This window comes from Schistocerca piceifrons, chromosome 6 (assembly GCF_021461385.2).
Source record: "Schistocerca piceifrons isolate TAMUIC-IGC-003096 chromosome 6, iqSchPice1.1, whole genome shotgun sequence".
NCBI classification, from domain to species: Eukaryota; Metazoa; Arthropoda; class Insecta; order Orthoptera; family Acrididae; genus Schistocerca; species Schistocerca piceifrons.
In genome coordinates, this window is record NC_060143.1 from 272,664,562 (window position 1) to 272,690,492 (window position 25,931).

Sequence of the window (25,931 nt, forward strand, 5' to 3'; positions counted from 1 at the left end):
AAAGCAATATCCCTCATAACGTAGAGTAATAAGAATGGTTGCGCCAACAGCCGGCGCTAATAGAAATGTAACCAATAGAACGAAAAACCAGTCCAAGTTGCAAAAAAATGCTTACTTCGCCGAAGTGTTCCCACGTAAGTAAGACCCTTATCTTTGAGGTTTTCAGTAAGAGAATACGTCGAAAGCCAGGTATCGATGGTTACATTTCTACGAACGTCCAGCAAGCTGGAGTAACTTGGGTCAGCAATCTTGGACTGGTTTTTCGTTCTACTGATTAACAGAAATTGATGACCCAAGATGCTCCAGCATGCTGGACGTACGTAGAAATGTAACCAGCGATAACTAGTTTTCGACGTATTCTGTTACTGTAAGCCTCAAAGATAAGCGTCTTACTTACGTGGGAACACTTCAGCGAAATAAGCGCAAAGTATCTTTGGAGTTTCTTCCAAGAAACAAAAACAAACATCTTCAATTTTCGGCTTTCCAAAGGACGAGACCTCGTGTAGTACTGACCTTATAATTTCTACAATGCACCTTGACTATGTGATCAGTAGCGACACAAGTGATGCGGAAAAGTCAGATCATAGCACTTTACAACATGACAAAAGTTGGCAGTAACCTAAAAGAAACTCAGATTACAGTCGTTTCACAACAGAAATAGTGACTGAGGTTTTACAACTGTCACTGCAATGGGCAACATGTAGGCTACTGATGATTGAAATACAATATAACCGTTAGCGTGACTCATCGTATAACATAATACGCCACATCTAATCATTATGTGGGACTGATGAAATATTGCATTTACATAAATGTGAATTCTACTGCTGTGTATGTGTATAAACAGGAGTCGTTATTTTGAATGACTGCGAGACTCATTTCGAATATGTGCTCTGTTTGATTTTGTAATTGGATGAACTTGATTCTGTGTGTGTGTGTGTGTGTGTGTGTGTGTGTGTGTGTGTGTGTGTGTGTGTGTGTGTGTGTGTGCGTGCGTGTGTGTGTTTTTGTGTGTGTGTGTGTGTGTGTGTGTGTGTGAATTCCTGAGAGACCAAACTGCTGAGGTCATCGGTCCCTAGACTTACACACTACTTAAACTAACTTATGCTAAGAACAACAAAAGTGTCGTCGTAATGGTGCGCGAAGGTCGAAGTCGCGATGTCTCGCTTCTTGTAATTTCTCGTTTAATTGTATCTCAGGGACGTGATTGCTACACAGATATCCTGACAAAGGAGTCGTCACAAGTCTACCCTAGTTAAGACTCTTTGTACGTGGTTCTCAGATAATCTCTTGTAATGTTAAGAGATGGATAATCGTAGATGTTGAGAGAAACCACACTGTTATTTTCGCATAACGTTCTGGCTTTATCACAGTTGACAGGAAAAGTTCATTCTAATATTCTCATATTTTGCTAAAATGTTCATTCTTACGCATTATGTGATCCAGAGATCGTAGCCTGATTCGAATGCAATCGATATTACTCAGAGAATTGACTGTAACGGTGCGGGGTATCACACGACAGCGCGTTAATTCTGTATAAAAAAACTCTCAGTTTACTAAAGTCACAGCCTATCTTAGTAGGAAAACATTTCCCTTGCAATTATTTGTGAGATTCATCCACGTTACTTGAGTATGTGATTGGGTTTGGTCTCTTTCATACACAAATTAAGAACACTTTGTAAATGAAATGCCGAAACTTCATTTTTCAATGTAGTTCCGACAACACAAAATCAAACATCATTACTCACACGAGCACAGTGCTGCTAAAGCAGAGTTAGCCTTCCGAAATTCCTTCAGAAAATAATATGAAGTAAATAATCCACAATCCGAATCAAAAACAGCTGCCAACGTGAATAACTTAGGAGTGAATATCCTCGGAGTAATGAAGCAACTTCAATCACTTAATAACAGCAACTGTTCCCGTTCAGACTGTATACCAGTTAGGTTCCTTTCAGATTATGTTGATGCAATAGCTCCATACTTAACAATCATATACAGCCACTCGGTCGACAAAAGATCCATAGCCAAAGACTGGAAAGTTGCACAGGTCATACCAGTATTCAAGAGAGGCGATAGGAGAAATTCACTACAAACCCATATCATTAACGTCGATATGCAGCAGGATTCTGGAACATAACATTGTGTTCGAACACTATGAATTACCTCGAAGAGAACGGTCTATTGACATCGTTCTTGTTAAACACAACTAACTCTTTACGCACACGAAATCTTGAGTGCTTTTAACAAGGGATTTCAAATTAATTCCAAATTTCTGGATTTTCAGAAGCCTTTTGACGCTGCATCTCACAAGCGGCATCTAATGAAACTGCGACCTTATGGAATATCGTCTCAGTCATACGACTGGATTCGTGATTTCCTGTCAGAGATGTCAAAGTTCGTAGTAATTGATGGGAAGTCATCGAGTAAAATAGAAGTGATTTCTGGCGTTCCCCGGGGTAGAGTTATAGGCCCTCTGCTGTTCCTTATCAACATACAAGATTTAGGAGCCAATCTGAGTAGCCACATTAGGTTGTTTGTAGATGATGTCGTTTATCGTCTTTTAAAGTCATCGGAAGATCCAAACAAATCGCAAACCGATTTCGATAACATATCTGTGTGGTGCGAAAATGGCAACTTACCGTCAATAATGAAAAGTGTGAGGTCATCCACATGAGAGCTAAAATGAATCCGTTAAACTATGATGACTCGATAAATCAATCAAATCTAAAGGCCGTAAATTAAACTAAATACCAAGGAATTACATTTACGAACAACTTAAATTGGAAGGAACACACAGAAAATGTTGTGGGGAAGGCGAACCAAAGACTGTGTTTTGTTGGCAAGATGCAACAGACCTACTACAGAGACTGCCCACACTATGCCTGCCCGTTCTCTTTTGGAATATTACAGTGCGGTGCAGGATGCTTACCGGATTGTATTAACGGAGCACTTCGAGAAAGTCCAAAGAGGGGCAGCACTACACAGCACCTACTACAGAGACTGCCCACACTATGCCTGCCCGTCCTCTTTTGGAATATTACAGCGCGGTGTAGGATGCTTACCGGATTGTATTAACGGAGTACTTCGAGAAAGTCCAAAGAGGGGCAGCACTTTTTATATTATCGAGAAATAGGGGAGAGATTGTCACGGACATGAAACAGGATTTGGGATGGACATTATTAAAACGAAGGCGTTTCTTGTTGCGGCAGTATCTTCTCACGAAGTTTCAATCACCGTCTTTCTCCTCCGAATGCGAAAATATTTTATTGGCGTCAACCTGCATAGGGAGAAGCGATCATCACAATAAAATAAAGAAAATTAGAGGTCGCACGATATAGGAGTTCGTTTCTTTCCGCGTGCTGTTCGAGAGTGGAATAATAAAGAATTATTGTGAAGGTGTTTCGATGAACCCACTGCCAGGCACTTATGTGTGATCTGAAGAGAATCCATGTAGATGTAGGTGTATTTATAATAGTGGAAAAACAAAAAATAGTACGTATTTTAGCTTCTGTAGCTTATACCCTCTTAGTTATTTTAATTACTCTTTGTTAAATAATATTTAATACACTTATCTAAAATCATTAATTCATCATAACGTTTATTGAATTTTCTTAATTGAATGGCTTGAAGCCAACTAAGAAAGATTTCAATACGATGAACAGACTGGCGTTCTCCACAGTTGTACTGAGTATCATCTTGTGAGTGTGGCCCCATCTTGCAAATTAACCTTTTTCTTTCTCTCCTCGTTCGTGTCTCTTTCTCTTTGAACAATAGGTGGCGCTGTTCCTGCGAGGTGGAAAGCCATACGACTGGGGCGGACTTCAAGCAACCAGTTATGATTCTGCAGGTGTCATTGACAGCTACCTCCACCTGTTTGGCATATGTTGAATTATACCAAACACTACATGCCTAGTCTGCCACAGAAGAGAATAGTGCCGTTGCAGGGGTTCATAGCGTTTCAGGTTGACTACACCACTGTGACCCGGCCAATTTCCGTAGAGGATTGTTTCTGGTGGAGTGTTTTGACTTGCAGTTCATGCAGTGCTTTTTGAAAGTGAGAGATTTATGAAGTGTCACACCCAGTTATTTTGGGGTCCCAATATTTTGGTATCTCACAGTCTTCCAGTTAAACACCTGACAATAAGATATTTAATCTGCGATTATTTTTCTTGTTTCTCAAATGAAAAGCACACGCTTGTGTCTCTGTGGTTTTTGGTTTAAACTGATTTGTGTTGTAATATCTTGAAGTTTTTCTCCGCTCATTCAGAATCTGTGGTCTGCCTGGCTAGAGCAATTTCATCGGCATACGAGACACTTTCTGCCTGCTGTTAGGTGCTAGAGTATATACTGAACAGAACTAGAGCCAGCACACGTCCTCGCAGGAAGCCGTTTTTCTGTAGTCTGCATCAGCTGCTGGCGATGACCCTAGTCAGGCTAAAATCCTTGTCCAGGTTGTAGATCTTGGCTAATATTAGCGGTGATTGTGTCGTACATCTACATCTACATCCACACTCCGCAAGCCACCCGACGGTGTGTGACAGAGGGTATCTTGAGTACCTCTATCGGTTCTTCCTTCTATTCCAGTCTCGTATTGTTCTTGGAAAGAAAGATTGTCGATATGCCTCTGTGTGGTCTCTAATCTCTCTGATTTTAGCCTCATGGTCTCTTCGCGAGATATACGTAGGAGGGAGCAATATATTGCTTGACTCTTCGGTGAAGGTATGTTCTCGAAACTCCAACAAAAGCCCGTACCGAGCTACTGAGCGTCTCTCCTGCAGAGTCTTCCACTGGAGTTTATCTATCATCTCCGTAACGCTTTCGCGATTACTAAATGATCCTGTAACGAAGCGCGCTGCTCTCCGTTGGATCTTCTCTATCTCTTCTATCAACCCTATCTGGATCGGATCCCACACTGCTGAGCAGTATTCAAGCAGTGGGCGAACAAGCGTACTGTAACCTACTTTCTTTGTTTTCGGATTGCATTTCCTTAGGATTCTTCCAATGAATGTCTTGCATCTGCTTTACCGACGATAAACTTTATATGATCATTCCATTTTAAATCACTCCTAATGCCTACTCCCAGATAATTTGTGGAATTAACTGCTTCCAGTTGCTGACCTGCTATTTTGTAGCTTAATGATAACGGATCTATCTTTCTATATATTCGCAGCACATTACACTTGTCTACATTGAGATTCAATTACCATTCCCTCCGCCATGCGCCATTTCGCTGCAGATCCTCCTCCATTTCAGTGCAATTTTCCATTATTACAACCTCTCGATACACCACTGCATCATCTGCAAAAAGCCTCAGTGAACTTCCGATGTCATCCACAAGGTCATTGTGAATAGCAACGGTCCTTTGACACTCCCCTGCGGCACACCTGAAATGACTCTTACTTCGGAAGACTTCTCTCCATTGAGAATGACATGCTGCGTTGTGTTATCTACGGACTCTTCAATCCAATCACACAATTGGTCTCATAGTCCATATGCTCTTACTTTGTTCATTAAACTACTGTGGCGAACTGTATCAAACGCCTTGCGGAAGTCAAGAAACACGGCATCTACCTGGGAACCCGTGTCTATGGCCGTCTGAGTCTCTACATCTACATCTACATTTATACTCCGCAAGCCACCCAACGGTGTGTGGCGGAGGGCACTTTACGTGCCACTGTCATTACCTCCCTTTCCTGTTCCAGTCGCGTATGGTTCGCGGGAAGAACGACTGCCTGAAAGCCTCCGTACGCGCTCTAATCTCTCTAATTTTACATTCGTGATCTCCTCGGGAGGTATAAGTAGGGGGAAGCAATATATTCCATACCTCATCCAGAAACGCACCCTCTCGAAACCTGGCGAGCAAGCTACACCGCGATGCAGAGCGCCTCTCTTGTAGAGTCTGCCACTTGAGTTTATTAAACATCTCCGTAACGCTATCACGGTTACCAGATAACCCTGTGACGAAACGCGCCGCTCTTTTTGGATCTTCTCTATCTCATCCGTCAGACCGATCTGGTACGGATCCCACACTGATGAGCAATATTCAAGTATAGTTCGAACGAGTGTTTTGTAAGCCACCTCCTTTGTTGATGGACTACATTTTCTAAGCACTCTCCCAATGAATCTCAACCTGGTACCCGCCTTACCAACAATTAATTTTATATGATCATTCCACTTCAAATCGTTCCGCACGCATACTCCCAGATATTTTACAGAAGTAACTGCTACCAGTGTTTGTTCCGCTATCATATAATCATACAATAAAGGATCCTTCTTTCTATGTATTCGCAATACATTACATTTGTCTATGTTAATGGTCAGTTGCCACTCCCTGCACCAAGTGCCTATCCGCTGCGGATCTTCCTGCATTTCGCTACAATTCTCTAATGCTGTAACTTCTCTGTATACTACAACATCATCCGCGAAAAGCCGCATGGAACTTCCGACACTATCTACTAGGTCATTTACATATATTGTGAAAAGCAATGGTCCCATAACACTCCCCTGTGGCACGCCAGAGGTTACTTTAACGTCTGTAGACGTCTCTCCGTTGATAACAACATGCTGTGTTCTGTTTGCTAAAAACTCTTCAATCCAGCCACACAGCTGGTCTGATATTCCGTAGGCTCTTACTTTGTTTATCAGGCGACAGTGCGGAACTGTATCGAACGCCTTCCGGAAGTCAAGAAAAATAGCATCTACCTGGGAGCCTGTATCTAATATTTTCTGGGTCTCATGAACAAATAAAGCGAGTTGGGTCTCACACGATCGCTGTTTCCGGAATCCATGTTGATTCCTACATAGCAGATTCTGGGTTTCCAAAAACGACATGATACTAGAGCAAAAAACATGTTCTACAATTCTACAACAGATCGACGTCAGAGATATAGGTCTATAGTTTTACGCATCTGCTCGACGACCCTTCTTGAAGACTGGGACTATCTGTGCTCTTTTCCAATCATTTGGAACCCTCCGTTCCTCTAGAGACTTGCGGTACACGGCTCTTAGAAGGGGGGCAAGTTCTTTCGCGTACTCTGTGTAGAATCGAATTGGTATCCCGTCAGGTCCAGTGGACTTTCCTCTATTGAGTGATTCCAGTTGCTTTTCTATTCCTTGGACACTTATTTCGATGTCAGCCATTATTTCGTTTGTGCGAGGATTTAGAGAAGGAAATGCAGTGCGGTCTTCCTCTGTGAAACAGCTTTGGAAAAAGGTGTTTAGTATTTCAGCTTTACGCGTGTCATCCTCTGTTTCAATGCCATCATCATCCCGTAGTGTCTGGATATGCTGTTTCGTGCCACTTACTGATTTAACGTAAGACCAGAACTTCCTAGGATTTTCTGTCAAGTCGGTACATAGAATTTTACTTTCGAATTCACTGAACACTTCACGCATAGCCCTCCTTACGCTAACTTTGACATCGTTTAGCTTCTGTTTGTCTGAGAGGTTTTGGCTGCGTTTAAACTTGGAGTGGAGCTCTCTTTGCTTTCGCAGTAGTTTCCTAACTTTGTTGTTGTACCACGGTGGGTTTTTCCCGTCCCTCACAGTTTTACTCGGCACGTACCTGTCTAAAACGCATTTTACGATTGCCTTGAACTTTTTCCATAAACACTCAACATTGTCAGTGTCGGAACAGAAAGTTTCGTTTTGATCTGTTAGGTAGTCTGAAATCTGCCTTCTATTACTCTTGCTAAACGGATAAACCTTCCTCCCTTTTTTTATATTCCTATTAACTTCCATATTCAGGGATGCTGCAACGGCCTTATGATCACTGATTCCCTGTTCTGTACATACAGAGTCGAAAAGTTCGGGTCTGTTTGTTATCAGTAGGTCCAAGATGTTATCTCCACGAGTCGGTTCTCTGTTTAATTGCTAGAGGTAATTTCCGGATAGTGCACTCAGTATAATGCCACTCGATGCTCTGTCCCTACCAGCCGTCCTAAACATCTGAGTGTCCCAGTCTATATCTGGTAAATTGAAATCTCCACCTAAGACTATAACATGCTGAGATAATTTATGTGAAATGTATTCCAAATTTTCTCTCAGTTGTTCTGCCACTAATGCTGCTGAGTCTGGAGGTCGGTAAAAGGAGCCAATTATTAACCTAGTTCGGTTATTGAGTGTAACCTCCACCCATAATAATTCACAGGAACTATCCACTTCTACTTCACTACAGGATAAACTACTACTAACAGCGACGAACACTCCACCACCGGTTGCATGCAATCTATCCTTTCTAAACACCGTCTGTACCTTTGTAAAAATTTCGGCAGAATTTATCTCTGGCTTAAGCCAGCTTTCTGTACCTATAACGATTTCAGCTTCGGTGCTTTCTATCAGCGCTTGAAGTTCTGGTACTTTACCAACGCAGCTCCGACAGTTGACAATTACAATACCGATTGCTGCTTGGTCCCCGCATGTCCTGACGTTGCCCTGCACCCGTTGAGGCTGTTGCCCTTTCTGTACTTGCCCAAGGCCATCTAACCTAAAAAACCGCCCAGCCCACGCCACACAACCCCTGCTACCCGTGTAGCCGCTTGTTGCGTGTAGTGGACTCCTGACCTATCCAGCGGAACCCGAAACCCCACCACCCTATGGCGCAAGTCGAGGAATCTGCAGCCCACACGGTCGCAGAACCGTCTCAGCCTCTGATTCAGACCCTCCACTCGGCTCTGTACCAAAGGTCCGCAGTCAGTCCTGTCGACGATGCTGCAGATGGTGAGCTCTGCTTTCATCCCGCTAGCGAGACTGGCAGTCTTCACCAAATCAGATAGCCGCCGGAAGCCGGAGATGATTTCCTCCGATCCATAGCGACACACATCATTGGTGCCGACATGAGCGACCACCTGCAGATGGGTGCACCCTGTACCCTTCATGACATCCGGAAAGACCCTTTCCACATCTGGAATGACTCCCCCCGGTATGCACACGGAGTGCACATTGGTTTTCTTCCCCTCTCTTGCTGCCACTTCCCTAAGGGGCCCCATTACGCGCCTGACGTTGGAGCTCCCAACTACCAGTAAGCCCGCCCTCTGCGACTGCCCGGATCTTGCAGACTGTGGGGCAACCTCTGGAACAGGACAAGCAGCCATGTCAGGCCGAAGATCAGTATCAGCTTGAGACAGAGCCTGAAACCGGTTCGTCAGACAAACTGGAGAGGCTTTCCGTTCAGCCCTCCGGAATGTCTTTCGCCCCCTGCCACACCTTGAGACGACCTCCCACTCTACCACAGGTGAGGGATCAGCCTCAATGCGGGCAGTATCCCGGGCAACCACAGTCGTAGTCCGATCAGGGGATGCGTGGGACGAGCTGGCCGTCCCCGACAAACCCCCATCCGGACCCCCCACAGTGATGCCCATTGGCAACAGCCTCAAGCTGTGTGACCGAAGCCAACACTGCCTGAAGCTGGGAGCGAAGGGATGCCAACTCAGCCTGCATCCGAACACAGCAGTTGCAGTCCCTATCCATGCTAAAAACTGTTTTGCAAAGAACGTCTGAACTAATCTACAGAGAGCGCAAACAAATCAACAAAATTTAAACGGTTATTAAAATACAAGACTGCCTAGTAAATGCAGTAATGCTGCTACTTGTGCACTGCTGACACTGCTCGGCGGCGGAAGGAGACTACGCGAATTTACACTATTCAGGTACTAAAACGCGATGCTACACTCTCAAATACTATAATACGCCCGAAATTTATGAATTAAACAATGCAAGTACCAAAAACACGCAAAGAAATTAAGAATTAAACTATGTAACAAATGAGTGAGCTAGGAGTATACGACTTGCTGCTCAGCTGCTTATCCAACGGCGGCAGGGAGCACACTGGGTGAATAGCACGAACTGGGTTTCACACGATCGTCTTTTTCGAAAACCATGCTGATTCCTACAGAGTAGATTTCTAGTCTCCAGGAAAGTCATTGTACTCGAACATAATACGTGTTCCAAAATTCTACAAATGATCGACGTTAGAGATATAGGTCTATAGTTCTGCACATCTGTTCGACGTCCCTTCTTGAAAACGGGGATGACCTATGCCCTTTTCCAATCTTTTGAAACGCTTTGCTCTTCTAGAGACCTACGGTAGACCGCTGCAAGAAGGGGGGCAAGTTCCTTCGCGTACTCTGTGTAAAATCGAACTGGTATCCCATCAGGTCCAGCGGCCTTTCCTCTTTTGAGCGATTTTAATTGTTTCTCTGTCCCTCTGCCGTCTATTTCGATATCTACCATTTTGTCGTCTGTGCGACAATATAGAGAAGGAACTACAGTGCAGTCTCCCTCTGTGAAACAGCTTTGGAAAAAGATATTTAGTATTTCGGCATTTAGTCTGTCATCCTCTGTTTTAGCACGATTTTGGTCACAGAGTGTCTGGACATTTTGTTTTGATTCACCTACCGCTTTGACATAAGACCAAAATTTCTTAGGATTTTCTGCCAAGTCAGTACATAGAACTTTACTTTCGAATTCATTGAACGCCTCTCGCATAGCCCTCCTCACACTACATTTCGCTTCGTGTAATTTTTGTTTGTCTGCAAGGCCTTGGCTATGTTTATGTTTGCTGTGAAGTTCCCTTTGCTTCCGCAGCAGTTTTCTAACTCGGTTGTTGTACCACGGTAGCTCTTACGGGCTTGCTTGGCAGATACTCATCTAACGCATATTGTACGATGGTTTTGAACTTAATCCACTGATCCTAACACTATCTATACTTGAGATAAAACTTTTATGTTGAGCTGTCAAGTACTCTGAAATCTGATTTTTGCCACTTTTGCTAAACAGAAAAATCTTCCTACCTTTTTTAATATTTCTATTTACGGCTGAAATCATCGATACTGTAACCGCTTTATGATCGCTGATTCCCTGTTCTGCGTTAACTGTTTGAAATAGTTCGGGTCTGTTTGTCACCAAAAGGTCTAATATGTTACCGCCACGAGTAGGTTCTCTGTTTAACTGCTCAAGGTAATTTTCAGATAATGCACTTAAAAAAATTTCACTGGATTTTGTCCCTGCCACCCGTTATAAACGTTTGAATCTCCCAGTCTATATCTGGTAAATTAAAATCTCCACCCAGAACTAAAACATGGTCGGGAAATCTACTCGAAATATTTTCCAAATTTTCCTTCAGGTGTTCTGCCACAACAGCTGCTGAGCCAGGGGGCCTATAGAGACATCCAAACACCATGTTTGAGCCTGCTTTAACCGTGACCTTCACCCAAATTATTTCACATTTCGGATCTCCGTCAATTTCCTTCGATACTATTGCACTTTTTATCGCTATAAACACGTCTCCCCTTTCACCTTCCAGCCTCTCTGTGCGGTATACATTCCAATCTGAGTTTAGAATTTCATTACTGTTTACATCTGGTTTCAGCCAACTTTCCGTCCCTAGTGACCGTTTATTAATGAGAGCAGTTCAGGGATTTTTCTATAGAAGCTCCTGCAGTTTACTACTAACACATTAATATTGTCATTCCCTGTTGCGTTTTGCCTACTGCTACCTTGTCGCGTCTCAGGAGGCGTCTTGTCGGGCCTAGGGAGGGAATTCTCTAACCTAAAAAACCCACATGTGCACTCCACACGTACTCCGCTACCCTTGTAACCGCTTCCTGCGTGTAGTGCACGTCTGACCTATTCAGGGGGACACTACATTTCTCCACCCGATAGCGGAGGTCGAGAAATTTGCACCCCAAATCTCCGCAGAATCGTCTGAGCCTCTGGTTTAAGCCTTCCACTCGGCTCCAAACCAGAGGACCGCGATCGGTTCTGGGAACGATGCTACAAATAGTTATCTCAGATTCCACCCCGCGAGCGAGGCTTTCCGCCTTCACCAACTCCGCCAACCGCCTGTATGAACTGAGGATGACCTCTGAACCCAGACTGCGGGAGTCATTGGTGCCGACATGAGGAACAATTTGCAGTCGGGTGCACCCAGTGCTCTCTATCGCCGCCGTCAAGACCTCCACATCTCGGGGGAGACCCCCCGGCAAGCAGAGCAGAGTGAACACTGGCCTTCTTCCCCGACCTTTCCGCTATTTCCCTGCTGCTGATAAGTCGACAAATACCACTCGTGTCATCATACGAGCTTCAAACGGATTTTCTATAAACTGCGTGAGATTTGGTAGGTGTCCCGTACAGCTTTTGGCAGGTCGGAATCCAGACTGCTGAGGTATAAGTAAGGGGTCAGTTACATGTGACAGGCAATTGAAAATCAATCTTTCCAGTAATTTGTAAATGTGACGTAGCAGTCAGCTGGTCTAAACTTCTTTGGATTATTTCCTTCTTTGCCAGGTTCTAGCAAAGCAATCACTCGACTCTTTCGCCATATCTTTGGGATTTGATTTCTGCTCATACAGTTGCTGAAAAGTTGAAGAATACATTTCTTCCCATTTAAGCTAAAGTGTTTAATTTGCTCGGTTCGTACATCATCTAAGCCAGCTGATTTTCCGTTTTTTTCTGTTTGATAGCCTTCTCTAATTATTTTATAGTGAATGATGTTGTGAGGTCACTTCTCTCCTCTTGCTCTTCTCTTTGCACTTTTTGTTTTTGAGATCTGTCTGTTGCCTTCCTGTTCAGCAGTAACTGATGGGCTATTTGATCGGTAGTAATACTGTGCTGTGCAGTGGTCTTACTCGGTTCATTGCTAAGGCGTCTCAGAAGTCTCCTAGCTTTTCAGATTCAAGTTTTCTATAGTTTTTATCCAGTTATCCCTTTGTGTCTCTTATAGCGGAAATAAAGTTGTCTCGTGCTACCACGGCCGCTTCTCTGGAACGATTTTCGTCAAATAAGTTGCTGTATTCTGTGATTTGGTCTGACGTAAGCCCAGTGATGTTTGACAGCCACGAGGGATAGATATTGTGGAGCCTCTCGTTACAGCCTTGGTAAAGGAGTCACATCAACCGGGTACTGCTTCTATGGAGAATACTTGTACTTTGGCGTCAAGCAGTTTTGCAAATCTTGACCAGTCTGCCCTTCCCAAAATTAAACCTCCTCCCAGAAGATACTTTCTGAGGTCTTAAAGCAGCAACTAATTGTCACACAACTGGTCTGTGCTGTGTGTTGGGATTTGGAGTACATACAGATTTTACACATAGTTCACTGACATTTCTGCTGGCAAATATGAAGTAAGCTCGTTGTAATCTCGCCTCCACCTGCCGCTGTGAAAATATCCAGGTAGTATTACGCCATGGATTCAGGTCAAGCGGCTCATTTCTGCCCATTCTTGCACTGCTGTCCCATTCTCATTTGCAAGTTCGTAGCCCCAAACAGTACTATGGCTGCTGAAATCTCCGATCACTATCTGCACAAGTTTATTTTGAAAACTGATTGGTTTGTTAACAGTGAATTCAGCGTCACCTGGTTTACAAAAGGGATGAAATGGTGCAAAAAATGTGTTCAAATGTGTATGAAAGCTTATGGGACTTAACTGCTAAGGTCATCAGTCCCTAAGATTACACACTACTTAACCTAAATTATCCTAAGGACAAACACACACACACCTATGCCCGAGGGAGGACTCGAACCTCCGCCGGGATCAGCCGCACAGTCCATGACTGCTGCGCCCTAGACCGCTCGGCTAATCTCGCGCGGCGAAATGGTGCAATTAGCTGTTTCTAGAGTGAGGATTTTAATGTTGTTTTCCTCCGTGACTGCTGTGTATACAATCTGGATTTCTCGTTGAACATAGATAGCACTTCCATATTTATTATGTGGTCTTTCAATGGCGAGAAGCATTCCATCTATTTTTGGTCCACACGTGTCACAACTTCTATGTGTCTTTTGTATGTACAACATATGGCATTGTTGTTGGCTGCATAGTTTTGCAGCAGTTTTCCTTTCGCTGGTGCAATCCCTTTTCTGTTAACAGAAATAATCGTTAACTGTGGCCCTGAAAAGGGCTCCGATGTGGCTGGTTCTGGTGTGAAAGAATTAGCTATCATTATCTGACGTTTCCCACGGTACGCCCGATTGCTTTTATTATCTTGATCACAAGTCATCGCAGTCTTCCGGGAAGCTCCCATCGTGTACCCCTAAAATGAAGAAAACAGCCAGAACAATGTGTGCATGCCGACTGCCCTGCTCTTAGAAAATTAAATGGACACAGCACCTTAGTTGTATTGAAAAAACAAGAATAAATACGACCTAAAAGGTCATGACTTTACTAACAGACCCTGAAGTGCCTTCATTTAATACTGGTTCCTGAAACTTAGCTAGTGGTTTTTGCGGGATAATTGAAGACGTCGGCTGCAAACAACTGTAAGCAACGAGTTGGTTGCTTCGAGAAACTGCGCAGCAAGATTTCAGTTAAATCTCATAAATAAGATATTACAAGTACATTCATTGTGATTTATTAATTGAGGTAAGTAACGACATATTGTTAAAATCTTAAAGTCTATACAAAATTATATTCTTAAAAATACGTCAGTGGATGCTTAAAACTGTTTAGTTGCCAAATGAGCGCACTTTACATGACTTATCACTGATTTACCACTGCGTGCTTGCTGGAAGAATAAACGAAACATTAGGAGATGAAACCTCTCAAACATACAAACTCGATATTCCGGACTGTTTCTGTTTATTATTCTAAGATTTGCATTACCAATTCTTGGAATAACAAATTAAAACCAGCTCAAAAATTCACCTTACAATTAATTTTATTGTCGCCTTACTACAGCTTGTAAATAACGTTAAGGATGGCCGTTAACATTTCTAGTATCACCCTATTACGTAAATTCGTTCTTGGATTTGTCAAACCATGATTTTGGCACTTACCTTTGTCTGCAGCTATACATCCTCACAAAGTTCCCATTACCGAGAATCTGATATTAAAGATACAGCTGCAAATTTCCCGGTTTATCGTGGAACTGTGAACTAATGTGGGTAAACGTGTGATGTATCATATTTTACATCAAATTGTTTCTCGTCGACTGTCCTTTATCATTGCTGCAATTGGAGTCTATCTCCACGCGTCTGTCACTTCCAGTTCTTCAGCTTCCCCCTGACGCTCTCCCAAGGGGAGATTGTGGGGGGGGGGGGGGGGGGGAGAGGAGAGAGAGAGAAATGGACGAAGGTAAACAAGCCTTGTGATACCCTTATTTGTGTGTTCAATATCCGCTGTTGTTCCTACTTTTTATTGGTGAAAAACCCTTGAACAGTATTTTAAGATGGGACAGACGAATGTGTTTCAAAGATTTTCCTCTGTGTGATTGCATTTTCCCAGTACTCTAGCAATGAACTGAAGTCTGCCATTGATTTTACATGCAACTGAGCCTATGTGAAGCGTTCCATTTCATATCACTGCAAATCGCATCCAGCTATATATATATATATATATATATATATATATATATATATATATATATATATATATATATATAGAGAGAGAGAGAGAGAGAGAGAGAGAGAGAGAGAGAGAGGGAGAGAGAGAGAGAGTGGAAAGATTCCAGTTTTGATTCACTGATTTTGTAGTCATAGGTTAACAATTGACTATATTTTGTGAATTACACAGTTTTACATTTATGAGCATTTAAGGAAGTTGCCAATTTTTGCACCATTTCGCTATTTAAAAAATAAAGGGGCGTGGCGGCCGTTGCTGGAGCGTCGCCCTCTCTGGCTAGCTAGCACGTCAACCACCTCCTCTCTCTCTCTTTACTGTTGGAGCTTTGTGCCGAGGTCAAATCTACGTCTGTCCGTGACCACCGAAACATGCTAATGGCTTTGCATTCAGACTCCGGCAGCCCTAATGTATTCCGTATGCCGGAATATAATCACAAGTTTGCAAATGAACTCATATGTTAAAAGAGGTCACTCAGTCTGGCACACAAACCTTAAAAATTCTGAACGAACAATTAATAATCCGCCCTGGCCGCCAGGGGGTGGTTAGCAGCCTAATGGAATAGCAACAGGTCTCACATGTACAGCACAACTGGTCTGTTATCAGAAAACACTCGTGTGTATTTCTGAACCACTAACGCGTTACTGAAAACTCTCCCTGCTGCCTAAGTAGTAACTACTTTCAGTTCGTCTCTGTTGCAGGCTCAGTGGCCATAACGTGCGTCAGTGATTAACAAACGGTGTGTTGTGCTACGATTAAGTATTAACGAATGTATCTTTTTCTCTGCCCTAGCGTTTATTCCCGTCCAGTACGGGATCCGCTTTTCCGTGATTTGGCAAATTTTTATTATTTAACTTAATGGCCTGATGCTCTCCCGTAGAGAGCAAAATCGTGTGCGCCATTCGTCTGTAACATATTTTGATTGCAAAAACAAACAGTGTAAGTGATGATTTGCGTTTGTGTGATATTCTGTGTAATGGTGGATGCATAATACTTTATAACCTCAGAAGGACAACGACAATGCAAGAGAAACACTAAATCACACATGTAAACACCACAAGAAATATTTATGTAAACAATTGCGCTTGAAAATGAGCATAAATTCTCGAAATGTGTTGTGATAAACGTGAAAAAAGAAATAACGGGTGCAGTTTTTCATTATTTTAAATCAGTGTGAAGTATGATGAGCACACCCAGCAGAAAACCTCATCGCACTTCAAATTAATGTACATGTAACCGTATAGCACCTGACGATGGCAGTATGCTGCCTAACGCATAGTACTATTAAATGTTAGTAAAAACTGACTGAAGCAGAAAAAATTGTTTCAAAAATTGATGAAAAGCCGTTCAAGGACAGTAAATGTGTTGGACGTCCGCGCCCCATCTCAGAACACAGTGGTCAGAGACTTGCCATCCCTACAAAGTGGGATAGCGGGGATCTGATGAGAGAATACAGTTGTGGTGCAGCCACACCACTCAGCAGGCTCCGCTGCAGACGGCCCCTACGAGTTTGACACAACCACATCGTCAACTACGGTTGCAGAGGCAGAGGATCACCGAGCTTGGACTGTGGATCAACGGGAACGTGTCGCCTGGTCAGCTAAATCACGATCCTCATTACTCCAGATATCTGGTCGTCTCTGGATACTCCGTCATGCAGGCGAACGACTGCTCAAAGCATACACCGCGCCATGGACGCAGGCCGATGGGGCCCGTGTTACACTACACGAGACATTCACCTGGGCTTCCAAGAGACCTGTGATAGTAATCGAAGCTACTGTTTACCTGCCGTGTTTGACTATTTTTCAACGGGCGTCTAATTAGGAGATTTAGTGCCTCCATGAATTAAATGCAAAGCATGCTAAATGAGACGCATGCCACAATTAATAGACCTCGGACAGAACGAAATAAGGCTCAATAAGTTTGATGCAACAAATATTTCTCCAACCAAAGCTTGTGACCGTTTGAAACTCGTTTCCACCTTAGCATTTCTTATCTCCTTAAAAATAATGTCACAATGAAGCAACCATTGTAGAAATTCACGTGATTACATATATATTACTTAAGCGTCGCCTAAGCATAGGGAGGTTGTACGACATTCAAGATATCAGAAAGCAATTATGATTAACACTAAAAAAATTTTAATTTAATTGTACTCATGTGAGCAACTGATGATGAATAATACAAATCAATATTCTGAAAACTGTTGAAAATTAAAATAAAATGACTAAACTATGTGGGACTCACATTCAATTGGAAGACTACAGGAAGCAAAACATACAAGTACAGCTCGCAAAAGCAAGATAAACGAAACAAATATTCACCACAGATAACTGACCATGCATAGCCAAATGAGTTAAATACGAGCTGCTCAGGAGATGGATTGCGCTACTGCGTGAGCGCGCTTACCCCCAGATGAGAACCCAAAAGCGAACCTTCTCTCTTCAAAAAAGTTCTCTTCAAAACGTTCGCCACTCCCAAGCCCCACTTGGAGGCGCGACTGAATGCTGGTGCCGATCTGGTGAACGAAAAAGTTCCCTTTTCTGCATAAAACCGGGGGAACTCAAAAGAAGCATCCAACTCAACCCTTGCAAGAAGCATCACTACGATTCTTGAGGCTGGCACCGGTTTCGAACAGTCTCACTCCATTGGTCAGCACTGACAGCACTGTGTCTGGTGACGAGCGCCACTTTGGCTGGACAATCCATAATTTTTAGAGGAAAATAAGGGACTTTCTTCTTCTTCTTCTTTTTACGTTACGGCCTCTGTAGGATCAAGGATAGCCCCTTCGTGGGCTGCATTTTCCTCTTCTTCTCCCAGAACCTGTTCATTCTTTCTCTTCTTCTCTCCCGCTCTTCTTCCGAGAACTTCAGTGTCCGTTTCTCCTGTCGGCTCCACTGGTGACACTCTAATCTTTTCCTGTATTCTTCTCTGTCATAGATCTCCGGCATATTGGTCGGTGTATATTTGTTCCTCCAATTTTCCTTTGCTTCGACCTTGATCCCCAATTCCCACCAGTCCTTCCGAAGTTCGACAACCCACTTGGTTCCTGTCTTTCCCCTTGTCCCCAATGTTGTTCCCCACACTCTCTTCGTCATTCTGTCCATACCCATCCTAACTAAATGTCCAGCAAACCTTGCCCTTTTGAGTCTGATTTCCCCAGATATTGTTCGCATGTTCCGGTACAATTCTTCCGTAGGTCTTCGCACCCACCTCTCTCGGGACCTAGTATTTTTCTCAGTATTTTTCTCTCTTCTTTCTCTAGTTGTTCTGCCCCATTTCTTCCTAGTGTCATCGTCTCAGCAGCATTTAATACAGCATTCCTCGCCGTTGCCTTGTAGTGGCTTATCTTTGACTCTCTGGATATATTCTTTTTATTGTATATCTCTCTCGTCATGCAGAAGGCGGACCTCATCTTCTTTATCCTCTCTGTTATTCCCTCCTTGCTCCTCTTCCTTCCTGTTATAAATTGTCCCAGGTATTTAAATTTGTCAGCCTGCCGCGGTGGTCTCGCGGTTCTAGGCGCGGAGTCCGGAACCGTGCGACTGCTACGGTCGCAGTTTCGAATCCTGCCTCGGACATGATGTGTGTGATGTCCTTAGGTTAGTTAGGTTTAAGTAGTTCTAAGTTCTAGGGGACTGATGACCACAGCTGTTAAGTCCCATAGTGCTCAGAGCCATTTAAATTTGTCCACCATTTGCACAGTGCCTTCCGGTGTTTCACAGTTTGCAGTGGTGTTTAATGTCTTTGTCTTGTTATAGGCGATCCTCAGTCCCACCTTTCAGGCTACCTTACTTAAGTTGTCAAGTTGTGTGTTTGCGTCTTCTTCCGTCTCACAATTCCTATGTCGTCTGTAAAGGCTAGGCAGCACACTTTAGCTCTGTTGTCCTTTTTGTCCGCCACATGGGTGTTCGGTAATCCCATTTCCTCGTTTCTTACTCTCCACTGCCTGATCACTTCGTCCAGTGCTATATTGAACAACAATGGTGACAATCCAGCTCCCTGTTTAACACAAGTCTTGATCTCAAATTCTTTCCCATAACGAAGTCCTCATCTGTAGGGAAATCGTATACTTGTCACTCCCAGAAAAATTTACCAAGCTCACACCTTTAATTAATGTGTAATCTCCACAGAGCTGAAGCAAAATCGTAATGTGACATATGGTAGTCATGTCACAATTACTGTGAACGACTTCGTATACAACAATAAAGAAAGGTGGGCTACAGAGTGTTGCGGCAACTGTCGTCGAAGGAAAGCTGGATTGCAGCAGAAATTATTAGCTAACATGCTAACACAGCAAACAGAAGATTTACTTGTATTTCTCCAAGCGTATGAAGACTTGTTACAAGTAACGCACCAAGTCCGGCTATCTCAAAGTCAACAAGGAAGAGGCCTACTTACTAAGAAACGAACGAAGGTGTCGTAGTGAAGAGGTTCCAGGCATGAGGGGGCTGAGTCGCTGCCGTCGGCCAACCTGTACTGCTGCCGCAGAGGGCGCGCGCAATGCAGAGCCACTGGAGGTGTGCCTCAGTGGGCAGGTCCCATGCAGCCGCTGCCGGCGTCTAACGGAAAATTGCAACACTGTCACGCCTGTGGGGTAGTACTGATAATTGATACCACAACAGTGTTTTCCCTGATACCTGACACGCCAGCCGGAGTGGCCGAGCGGTTCTAGGCGCTACAGTCTGGAACCGCGCGACCGCAACGGTCGCAGGTTCGAATCCTGCCTCGGGCATGTATGTGTGTGGTGTCCTTAGGTTAGTTAGGTTTAAGTAGTTCTAAGTTCTAGGTGACTGATGACCACAGATGTTAAGTCCCATAGTGCTCAGAGCCATTTGAACCTGATACCTGGCAACTTCCACCACGATAACTACCCAAACTGCAGGGCCAGAACAGTGTTGCAGTGGTCTGACGAGCGTGATAACGAACTCATGGTGATGACTTGGACACCAAGTTCACCTGATCTGAATCCAGTGGAAAATACCTGGTACCACACACCATGCCTGCAGAACCAACGGTCTATTACATTCCGAACCTTGATGAACAAACGCTATGATGTGTGTGGTCATAATGCATTGGCTCATAAATGTATTCCACCACTCACAAGCGATCGTACCGGGAGGGGTGCGGGTTAGGGTGTGGGGACAAGGGGTGCACCGCGTCCGGGTGTCGATTGCAGGGGGCGCAATAGGCTGAGAGCACGATCCTTCTCTAAACCAATTATATGTGTTAGTGTTGTACGTGTGAAAATAAATGAGGATTTTAAAAAATGAGAAAGCGTAAATCCTAAAATAAAATCAGTATTGGAATAAACTTTTGAACTGTAGTGGTGGATTAGCTAATCAGCCTAATTTCAGCCTCATCTAGGGATGCCAAGCAGCGGTCGACAGGCTAGGGGGGCATTCGGCACTGCGTGGGCACTTACCGTAGCCTGTCGCGGGATGCGAATGATTGTTAACTCCAGGAAACGTACTTGGTTCAAATGGCTCTGAGCACTATGGGACTTAACATCTGAGGTCATCAGTCCCTTAGAACTTAGAACTACTTAAACGTAACTAACCTAAGCACATCACACACATCCAAGCCCGAGGCAGGATTCGAACCTGCGACCGTAGCGGTCGCGCGGTTCCAGACTGAAGCGCCTAGAACCGCTCTGCCACAACGGCCGGCAGGAAACGTACTAAAAGAGTGACGTAGGAGTGTCGTTTGCTGGCCGCTGTTGTAAGGTTTGCCTTTGAGCATCAATGGTGTGACGAGCGTTGGCGGCGGCGGCGGCGGCGGCCAGGGAGGGGGCGCGAGATGATTGATTCACTGGCGGGGGCGGCGCGGGGCAGCAGCGCCCGGGCCTGCCTGCCTGCCATTACGGCCGGCCACGTAATTACTATCAATGCGCGCCCGCTCCGGACTTAATTAAGGAGGAAGGCTAATTAACGCCGGCTACAAATAAATACAGAACGCAACATAAGCCACTGCTCCCAAACAGTTATCTCGCGCGCAAATGTGCTCCGGGCTATTACGTGCCGTTCTTTTTGCCCGCGCTAGCTCGGGAATTGCGATCTAGACTTGGGTGGCGAGTCTAATTGTAAGTGGAGACTGTGCCGTCTAGCTGCAGTTCTCGATATGATGGATACCCTGCCTTCGTGACACTCTGCCTCAACGTTACGGACTTACTGCTCACGACTTGCAAGCGCTACGCCGTCATACCTAAATTTGCTGAATGCGAACACGGGTGTGAGGCCACGGCTTAGGAGCTGCTGCATACCTACTGCCTAAGAGAGTGCTTCATTGTGACCACCCTCCTTGCTAGGCTTTCAGTACAGTGGCGACTACCTGTTCACTACGTACATAAATGATCTGACGAATAAAGTCTGTAAAGCCCAATGAGGCTGTTCGCATACGACGTACCTGTGACTAGAGGGGGAGTTATCTGTTAAATGTAGCTTGTTATTTACGGAATTCCTCACCATCTACGAGACTTACTTTTCATGCTATTTTATTCTCCAGAAGTTAGTCGTGGTTTTTGGAAATACTTTTAATTGATGAAAGGAGAAAAACTAAAAATGCAGTAAATGAAGCAGGCAAAAAGGACTACAAACGTCTCAAAACTGAGATCGACAGGAAGTGCAAACTGGCTAAGCAGGGACGGATAGAGGACAAATGTAGGGCTGTAGAGGCTTATCTTACTAGGGGTAAAATAGATACTGGCTACAGAAAAATTAAAGAGACCTTTGGAGAAAAGAGAACCACTTGTACGAATATCAAGAGCTCAGATCGAAACCCAGTTCTAAGCAAAGATGGGAAAGCAGGAAGGTGGTAGGAGTATATAGAGGGTCTATACAAGGGCGATGTACTTGAGGATAATATTATGGAAATGGAAGAGGATGTAGATGAAGATGAAATGGGAGATATGATACTGCACTGAAAGACCTAAGTCGGAACAAGGCCCCGGGAGTAGACAACATTCCATTAGAACTACTGATAGCTTTGGGAGAGCCAGTCCTGACAAAACTTTACCGTCTGGTGAGCAAGATGTATGAGACAGGCGAAATACCCTCAGACTTCAAGAAGAATATAATAATTCCAATCCCAAAGAAAGATGGTGTTGACAGATGTGAAAATTACCGAACTATCATTTTAATAAGCCACGGCTGCAAAAAACTAACGCGAAATCTTTACAGATGAATGGAAAAACTGGTAGAAGCCGACCTCGGGGAAGATCAGTTTGGATTCCGTAGAAATATTGGAACACGTGAGGCAATACTATACTGACTCTACGACTTATCTTAGAAGAAAGATTAAGGAAAGGCAAACTTACGTTTCTAGCATTTGTAGACTTCGAAAAAGCTTTTGACAATGTTGACTGGAATACCCTCTTTCGAATTCTAAAGGTGGCAGGGTAAAATACAGGGAGCGAAAGGCTATTTACAATTTGTACAGAAACCAGATTGTAGTTATAAGAGTCGAGGGGCATGAAAGGGAAGCAGTGGTTGGGAAGGGAGTGAGGCAGGGTTGTAGCATATCCCCAATGTTGTTCAGTCTGTATATTGAGCAAGCAGTAAAGGAAACAAAAGAAAAATTCGGAGTAGGAATTAAAATTCATCGAGAAGAAATTAAAACTTTGAGGTTCGCCGATGACATTATAATTCTGTCAGAGACAACAAAGGACTTGGAAGAGCAGCTGAACGGAATGGACAGTGTCTTGAAACGAGGATATAAGATGAACATCAACAAAAGCAAAACGAGGAATGGTCGAATTAAGTCGGGTGATGCTGAGGGAATTAGATTAGGAAATGAGACACTTAAAGTGGTAGATGAGTTTTGTTATTTGGCGGAACAAAATAACTGATGATGGTCGAAGTAGAGAGGATATAAAATGTAGACTGGCAATGGCAAGGAAAGCGTTTCTGAAGAAGAAATTTGTTAACATCGTGTATAGATTTAAGTGTCAGGAAGTCGTTTCTGAAAGTATTTGTATGGAGTGTAGTCATCTATGGAAGTGAAACGTGGACGATAAATAGTTTAGACAAGAAGAGAATAGAAGCTTTCGAAATGTGGTGCTACAGAAGAATGCTGAAGATTAGATGGATAGATCACATAACTAATGAGGAGGTATTGAATAGAATTGGGGAGAAGAGGAGTTTGTGACACAACTTGACAAGAAGAAGGGACCGGTTGGTAGGACATGTTCTGAGGCACCAAGGGATCACAAATTTAGCATTGGAGGGCAGCGTGGAGGGTAAAAGTCGTAGAGGGAGACCAAGAAATGAATACACTAAGCAGATTCAGAAGGATGTAGGTTGCAGTAAGTACTGGGCGATGAAGAAGCGTGGACAGGATAGAGTAGCATGGAGAGCTGCATCAAACCAGTCTCAGGACTGATGACCACAACAACAACAACAAATAATCTATAACACTCCCATTGAAATGCGATTTTTTTTGGGGGGGGGGGGGTGGAGAAAGCAGGGAAGATATGACCCACATGACTCCACGCCCTCGCGTTAGCTCCACCCCTGATTAAAAATTCATGTCTTATGTCATAAGCTGAAATTGATAATTCATACTTAACAATTATTTTATGAATGACGTAATTAACTACGTCCTTCCGTAGAACGTACTAAATAAGCTGCATTCGACGTCCATTCGAAATAAGCTCACTTCTCAAACGAAAGTGCTTTGAATGGACTTGTACGTGATACAAAGAGTCAAGAGAGGGTATTCTTGTACGAAAAGGGGAAGTTTCACATCCGCGAAATGAGGATGACTGGTTAATGTAACAATTATTTAGTGCTTGTTGGATTAAATTAACCAACTCTGACAATTACGATAGTCTCGTTTTGCTATGCCTGTTACCTACGTTTAACAACAGAAGTTAACATACCTGCTACTAGCTTTTAATTAAAAACTTTTGATTGAGACCAGGACTTGTTACACATGTCAAGCCATTGGGTGACGGATGAAAGACATTTATGGTTACATGCGGCATCTTTCTGAAACACAGATGACTATAGATAATAATTAATAAAGGTAATTTTTGCTTTTATTATTGCAGTTGTGGATATAAATGTTACAATGAGTTTTATTTATTTTCTGTTATGCAGGTTGAACATTAATAAAACCGACAAACTTCAGAGACGGATTAATGACTGGAAATGGAGGAAAAGAGGTCCTATGAACATGTGTCCAGAAATGCCTTGTACTCACTGTTGGTGGCGCTGACGAATGAAAACTCCTCTGACCACGTGCCGTGTGTTACTTTCGTGCTGCAGGCTGTGAGATTGACGGAGCGTACTGTACGCAGCAGAATGGTCCGGTATTCATGTCTGGAACAAGCCGAGATGGTGTTTGCGTACGGCCGAGCAAACAGATACGGTCGAGAGACAGCACAGCTAAACCAAAACAAGCACCCTCACAGTCACTAACCACATCACACAACATTTGAAGCCCTGTATGATCATTGGTCCTTTGAGATAGACAGAGGAACGTGCTGGGAGGCGGCGGACTGTGCGTATACCAGAGTTGGAGGACCGGGTGCTGCGGGGTATGCTGCCTCTCGACCGCTTCCATCTGCTTGGCCGTACACAGACACCAGCTCCGCACGTTTCCGACACGAACACCGGACCATTGTGCTGTTTATAGTACGCTGCGTCACTCACAGCCTGCAACACCAAAGTAACACACGGCACGTGGTCAGAGGAACTTTGATTCATCAGCGCCATCTACCGTGAGAACGGTGCATTTCCGGACACTTGTTCATAGGACTTTTTTTCCTTCATTTCCATTTAGGAATCCGTCCCTGCAGTTTGTCAATTTTATTAATGTTCACCCTGTATATGCATTTATTGCACCTGAGAGTAGTATTTTCTTCAAGCCTTCTTTTAAATCTTTCCAGTCATAAGTAATGAATAAACTTTACGATCTATATACATGATACATATACATGATAATGATAATTATGGTGATGATGATAATAACAACAATAATAATTATTATACACTGCGTTAAGAAACTTTTTCATTGTGTTCTTCTAGAGTGGGATAATGACATATTAACAGAAATGACTGGCAGCATATGGAAGGCATCATGTCTGGAGAGGAAATTGGCTGGTCTTTGGAATAGAGAGAAACAATAGGGTGATGTTAACAAATGAAGAGAAATAAAGAACGACAGTAACAGACAGGGATTAGCAAAGCTCGGATAGCGCTGATATTGTGTCAGAAATACTGATTCACTTGTAGACTGAAGGAAGACAGCTGAAATTTGCTACATGGAAGTTAAGAATATGGGAACAAGTAAATCTTCAATCTTCTCTTGAATACGGTGTGATTTTGGATCAGTTGCAGGTTACTATGTATTTTGTTCCAAAGTCGTGTGAATGAATTGGCGGAGGAGGTGGGAAAGAATTTGGTGTTGGTAAAGTCAAAATACACGTATATTGCTTTTGCTTTTGTCGACTTGGAAAAAGTATTTGACAAGGTAGAGTGACGACAGATTTTTAAGACGCTAAGAGAGAGAGAGAGAGGCATAAAGTATAACGACAAAAGAATAGTGCAAAGACTGTACAGAAAAGAAGTGACTTTGAAAGATGTGGAGAACATCAAGCAGT